The following is a 7,500-nucleotide window of genomic DNA, read 5'->3' as shown; positions in this document are numbered from 1 at the left end:
GAGACATGGAGGCGATTTGTTTGTGGCCACCCCTTACGGGATTAAGGCGTCTGGGTACTGACATAATAAGAAAAAGAACAATAACAATGAAGTAAGCATGCACCGCTCTCATATCCCTCGCATCTCAGGGGAAAGGTAAGAACAAAGAACAGTAAATAATGACAATAATAACAGAGTAAGCACGCGACACTCATTTATTTGAAATTACAAGTGGAAGGTATGAACATAAAACATAATTGACAACACCATCATCAACACACAAGCCACTCTCATTTACCAGGCATCTCCAGGATCTTGCGAAAATAAGTAAATAAATATAAATAAATACAATAAATAAAAACCTAACATAAGTAAATAAATAATTAAAGAAATGAAACAAAACGTTCGGAGGCCGAATGCTAATCGCCCGCCAGAATATGTTACTGGCTCTGGTACAAGCTACCTACAAACCAATATTGAAGACGATTTATTCTGACAGCACACACACACACACACACACACACACACACTCCTCGCCTTGCTAAAGGCGAGCTATAAAAATTAGCAAAACTCTACGGCATTCAGTCACCGCGTTTCAAAAATGTCAATCCACATAAAAAATACTCGTGTATACTGTATACTCGTATACTGTATATGGACAGTGGTAGGTGGGGGATTTCACCATCCACTCACTCGATGTAGTGCTGCTCTCGGATGTGTGCCCTTTCCTCTCCTCCTTCCTCCTTTTCTTCCATCCTCTTCTGTCTTTCCTTCGTTCTTTCTTCGTCCTTCTGCCTACGGGTTTTACACATCCTCTTCTTTCTTTCTTCCGTTCTTTTCTCTTCCTTCTGCCTGTGGGTGACTCTACACTTAATGACAAGCCAAATGGTTTCCTGTACACCAGGAAACCATTTACTACGCTGGGTGGTAACCATATAACCAATTACTGGCGCGTGGTGGTTTAAGTGGGTAATTATGGCGCTCCAGTCGGATTCAGCCAGTGAAAGTTTATATCCAAGGGGTGGTTGGGGTTTATTGCTCATGTAATGCCACTCAGGGATGAGTGAGGTTGGTCACTTTCATCTTAAATGTCAGGATCAACTTGCCTAGCCCCGGGCTCCTACGCTCCTTATGGGGCAACGTAAGATTGGATGATGAATGATGTATAAATGGGGGCTGGCATTGGGTCGTCTTTGATCAAATCCTCACCAAAAGTAACAGGCTTCTACGCATCCACATAGTTGCTATTTCCTGAAGGTTTGCTGAAAATTCGTCCACTGCTTTCGAGATATGGGTGAAACACACACACACACACACACACACACACACACACACACACACACACACACACACACACACACTATATCGCCTCGCCTTGCTAGCATTGGGCCATAACACGTAAATAAACAGGAACATGTCGCGTCGCTTCCACCTCTGCCTCTTACACAAGCGAGTGGTCAGCGTCTCAGTTCCGGGACCTCAAAAGCCCGGCAATTCCCCCCAAATGTTGCCAGTCACAAGGGTACACTGAATGGGTTCTTTCACACCCATAATTCACGCCGGGGGATCTGTACACATTCCCACACTCACCGTCTTCCTTCACTACACCTTGTTCACTTTAACTTGGCTAAAAAAAAAAAAAAAATAAATAAATAAATAAAATACTATGTCTCCATCTTGAACGCTGATCTATAGGAAGAGATTAACACTAAAATGATGTTATAGTCTTTCACCTAAACTTGGCCCAAATTTTTCGTCCTTCTCCAAATTATTTCACCTAGCCCTGTGGCACGAACAGACTATACCTCTACATCCTTTCTACAACACTTCTTCGTGACTAGCATCATATTCTGGTGTTCATTTCTTGTTGTAACTGAGCATGTAGGATGGAGAGGGGGCAGTTTTAGGCCGTTAAAAATATATATATATATATATATATATATATATATATATATATATATATATATATATATATATATATATATATATATATATATATATAGTCAAGTACGGCTGAGGATGAAAGTCTAAAGCAGTGCCCATGTGCTAAGTGGGTGCGCTCACCATCCACTCACTCGATGTGGAGCAACCTTAAAGTGACTGTAGTGGGTGATAGTTTTTTTTTTTTTTTTGTGGTAATCCAGGAGACAATTGACTGCGTTGGATGAGGAATTGCCAACTGACATTTAGTGGTTAAGTGGATTCAGACGCTTCAAGTAGATGGGGCAGGTAAAGACTCAGATTCGAGGGGTGATTGGGGTAAACTGCTAACACTGTGCCGCTCAGGGATTCGTGAGGCTGGTTAACCTTGTCATAAATGTCAGGGTATGAGAAGCCTAGTCCAGGGTCCCAACGCTCCTGCTACACACACACACACACACACACACACACACACACACACACACAGGTTTGGATGACATATGGATGTTTGTGGAGGTGAAAGGGTTATAATGGAGAATGTGAGGGAAATGGTAAGGAAAGACCACGATATATTACGAAATAGAAAATTGAGTGTCAGCGGAACAGACCAATATCACACACACACACACACACACACACACACACACAAACACACACACACACAATAATAAAAATAAACATACACATACCGCCTTAAACTACTTGGCAATCTCTCTCTCTCTCTCTCTCTCTCTCTCTCTCTCTCATGCTGCATATACACAGACCACCTCTCTCTCTCTCTCTCTCTCTCTCTCTCTCTCTCTCTCTCAGCTATCTCCGGGAGAGTTGGCCACCACACACTAAGTCGTCTCAGCAGGGGATCATTTCGTCACTCTACCCTCGTGTCTTCAGCTTTACACATCTATAATTACTACTACTGCTACTATTATTATTATATATTATTATTATTACCTACTACTACTATTATTACCACTACCATTATCATTACTACTGCTACTATTACTATTACTATTACTACTACAACTACTACTATTATTATTACTACTACTACTACTACTATTATTATTATTATTATTATTACTACTACTACTACTACTACTATTATTGTTGTTTTTGTTGCAATCTCCAAATCATATCATTTAGCTTAAGGACGTCTCCCCTAAGAAAAGGATGGGCAACAGCTACGAGAGAGAGAGAGAGAGAGAGAGAGAGAGAGAGAGGAGAAGGAGGAGACGGAGACGAAGAAGATGCTGCTGCTGCTGCTGCTGCTGCTGATGATGATGATGATGATGATGATGAAGAAGAACAACAACAACAACAACATGGTAAATAAAGACGTCCTCGTACTGAATAGGTTGTGTGTGTGTGTGTGTGTGTGTGTGTGTGTGTGTGTGTGTGTGTGTGTGTGTGTGTGTGTGTGTGTGTAAGCTTCATTTTACGTCAGAACACAAGTTTTATCAGTGCGGTTATAGTTGCACATCTATCTATCTATCTATCTATCTCTTTATCTACCTATCTATCTATCTACACACACACACCCCTACACTTTCACCAGTCCTTCAATCTTAACAACTCAATTACCTTCTATGACCACTGACGTAATGTTAAAAATAATCCTGCTTCCCTCGATAAATTACTATGGTACCCTGGGCAAGATCCGGGATTGCAAAAGAGATATTGAACGTTATCAGTGCGTTCGTATATACACGCATGTCACTATCCTGTTTCAGTGTCGTTGTTGTAATCGTCCGGGTTTACGTTGTCTGTCTGTCTAAGTTGTTCAGAGAGGAAGGAGGGAGAGGGAAAGGGAGAGTGAGAGGGGGAGAGGGAATGAGAGAGAGAGAGAGAGAGAGAGAGAGAGAGAGAGAGAGTGTGTGTGTGTGTGTGTGTGTGTGTGTGTGTGTGTGTGTGTGTGTGTGTGTGTGTGAGTTCATTTCCTCATCATGAAGCATACTTATACTACTACTACTTATACTACTACTACTACTACTACTACTATTACTACTACTACTATTATTACTACTTGTTATTATTACTTCTACTATTACTACTACTACTTCTGTTATTATTATTACTACTACTACTGTTACCACTTCTGTTATTACCACTACTACTGCTATTACTTATACTACTACTACTTCTTTTTCTTCTTCTATTAAGTACTCAGTTTACCAATAAAGAAACAAGGCATTTCCAGTAGTGTGTGTTTACGAGTACATTCAGACACATAGCCACTTCTACTTCACCTCCTCTGCTTCTCACTTTCCTCTGCTGGGTAATATTTTCCGAACAGAGGGAGATTTGGTGTATTTGCCTTCCCACAGATTATTCTCTTAAAAATAATGCATGAGGGAGGAAAGTGACGGACATGCCCTGTGACGCAGATGAAGTGGAACAACAGACTAACTTTTGCCCCTATCTGTCCTAGCCTATACTCTTTTCACTCTAACTTGGCCCAAAATTGCCATCTCCCCATCTTGAATGCTCAGATGTAACAGTAGATTTAACGCTAGAATATGGTGCAAGTCACGAAGAAGTGCTACTGAAAAAATGATGAGTCTTTTACTGTATAATTATTCAACCCAAACACCGTATAATTATTCCAACACTATAATCCTTTCACTTCAACTTGGCCCAGATCTTCGTCCTTTTGCAGCTAATTTCACGTAGCTCACTGGCAGAATAAGGCAATACTATGGCTCTACATCCTCTCCATGGCACTTCTTCGTGACTAGCACCGTCTCCAAGTGTTAATGTTACAGCTCAGCAATGAAAAGAGAGAGAGAGAGAGCGAGAGAGAGAGAGAGAGAGAGAGAGAGAGAGAGAGAGAGGACAATCTTTCAATACAGTGTAATGGCTTCACAATGGTCCAATGAACCTGGATTTTTTTTCCATATTTTAAACTTCAATAATTTTTCTTTTAAATTCGTAGCCCGTTTATTATTATTATACTTATTTATCTTTTCATTCCCTAGTCTCACTCAATTCTAGTTGGTAAAATCAGTATTGATGATGATGATGATGATGATGATGATGATGATGATGATGATAATGATGAGGAGGAGGAGGAGGAGGATGGTGGTGGTGGTGATGATTATAATGATGACGATGATGATGATGGTGGTGGTGGTAGTGGTGATGATGATGACGATGATGGTGGTGGTGGTGGTAGTGGTGATGATGATGATGATGATGATGATGATGGTAATGACAGAACTCTAAAAACTCATCAGATACATTCCATAATCATCATCTTCGTAGTAGCTGTGGTAGCAGTAGTAGTAGTAGCAACGCCAGACTATCTATCTATCTACTGCCAGACGCCTCAATTCCGTAAGGGGTGGCCACAAACAAATCCCCTTCATGTCGTCCTGTCCCTCGCCATCTCACTGCCCTCTCCCCAGCTCACACCCCTCTCTCATATACCTTTCCACTCCATCCCTCAGTTTCATCCTCGGCCTCTCCCTCCCTCTCCCCCTCACTCACATACCCTGTACACTTCCCTCATCAGTCTCTCACTCACCATCCTCTCCACATGACCAAACCGCCTCAGTGTATTCTCCGAACGCTTCCTATCACATCCACATCCACACAACAACGCTCCTTCACATCCTCACTTGTCAGTCTGTCTCTCCATGTGACTCCGTATGCTTATCTCAAAGAACTCATTTCCACTGCTCTCACTCTTCCATGCTCACTTCCCTATTTCTTATCACTGCTTTTAAGGAACCAGCAACCTTTCTTCCTTGTTGTACCCTTTCAAGCACTTCATCCTCCAAACTTCCATCCTTACTCATCACACTACCCAAGTACTTAAATGCACTCACATTTTCCATTTCCTCCTCATCCAACCTCACTGTATATTCACTGACTTCATTTCTCTCGAAGACCATAACTTTACTCTTCCCTACATTCACCTTTAGATTCCATTTCTTACACTCTCCCAAACTCATCCACCAAGCCTTGCAGCTCCCCTTCGTCCTCACTTAACAATACAGTATCATCTGTAAACAACAGTACAGGAAGTTTCCAAACACCACCCTCTCTCATTAGGGCCACTCCAACATCCACTGCCCTCCCTCGTATCTCTTTCATATACTGTACAGACTCAACAACCATGGAGACATGACAGATCCCTGTTTCAATCCAACTTTCAGATAAAAATTCACTCAGTTTACCATCCACACGCACTGCAGCCTTAGCACCCTCATACATACTCTTCACGGCCTTCAGCAGCTTCCTATTTACTCTATATATTCTTAATAATTTCCTCATTCCTTGTCTCTCCATTCTGTCATATGCTTTCTCCAAATCCAAGAAGACTGCATACAAGCTCTTTCCCTTCTCTAGAAACTTCCACTAACCCAAGACTAATCAATTATAATGATAAAAATTACGTTCTTTTCTCATTCAAACAATTCAGTAACACTCGAGGCAGCAAAATAACAACATCACAAAGACAGCGAGAGACTAACGAGGAGTGTATGAGAGTGAGGTGAGGAGGAGAAGGAGGGAGACGCCGAGGATGAGATGAAGGGATGGAGTGGAGAGGTGTATGAGAGAAGGGGGTGTGGACTGAGAGGAGGGCTGTGAAATGGCGGGGGACAGGGCGACATGGAGGCGATTTGTTTATGGCCACTCCTCACGGGATTAAGGCGTTTGGTACTAGATAGACAGACGAAATATCAACATTATTCAAAGCAGCAGTGACGCAATAAACACATAAACATCCAATTCTCCCCCATCCCTCTTAGCATCACCCCTCACAGTCGTAACCCACGTCTCAAAATACACAAACAGGCGACAATACCCCATTAAAACCGCATCACTGCTACACCAACTATCACAGCCAACTTAACAAGTGTTCAAAGCCTGGAGTTATCTATTATATGTGTGTTCTCACCCCACTAGTGTCTACTTTCAGAGTGATACAAACTTACGACTGTGGTATATGTTCAGCTCAAACGCCAACAAGTGCTACTGTCTCAATGCATTTTGGTCCTTCTTACTAACCAGATTAAAAGCCAGAAGTTTTAATCGAAATCAGATCTAACCTAATCTGACCTACTAACTAACCTAACCTAACAAATTAATTTCGCTTCAACCATCCAACGTATTCTGCAGCGTTTTTCAGCCTTTAAGAGCATGGGATAAAAAAAAAAAAGGTACCATTACGGCAAGAAACGTTACGATAACACCAGCTACTTATGTGAATGATATTGTACCCTGAGGGGCTCCTGATTTTCAAATTCTGTACCATTCTGATGGGTACCCCTGCTGAAGTTACTCCTCAATCATGAAAGGAACATAAAAATCTCCAGCAGTTGAAAGTAAATGGGTACTGCTCATTCAGTGCAGGAGTATGATAATCTCTCTCTCTCTCTCTCTCTCTCTCTCTCTCTCTCTCTCTCTCTCCCTCTCTCTCTCTCTCTCTCTCTCCAACATGCTTGCATGCGTCGGCCTTGATCACCTAATGGCGACTCTCCACGCTGCTCGATCTCTGGCAGTCTCCCGATTCAGTCCCTTATCCCTGAAGTTACAATCTATGACCTCATCCCAGGTCTTTTTCGGTCTGCTTCTCGCAACCCTATTCCCAAAGTT

General features: G+C 42.0%; 1 protein-coding gene across 1 annotated transcript in view; it reads right to left on the bottom strand.

Moving 5' to 3' along the window:
* The window catches only part of osp (myosin phosphatase Rho interacting protein outspread), a 156,694-nt gene that overhangs the window by 60,687 nt on the left and 88,507 nt on the right, over positions 1-7,500 (bottom strand). The gene's annotated exons all lie outside the window — the stretch shown is intronic.

Source organism: Coenobita brevimanus, chromosome 41 (assembly GCF_032717465.1).
Source record: "Coenobita brevimanus isolate Jiangsu-jjx chromosome 41, ASM3271746v2, whole genome shotgun sequence".
NCBI lineage: Eukaryota > Metazoa > Arthropoda > Malacostraca > Decapoda > Coenobitidae > Coenobita > Coenobita brevimanus.
Note: the sequence above shows the minus strand (reverse complement) of the source record. Positions and strands in the feature narration are given on the sequence as shown.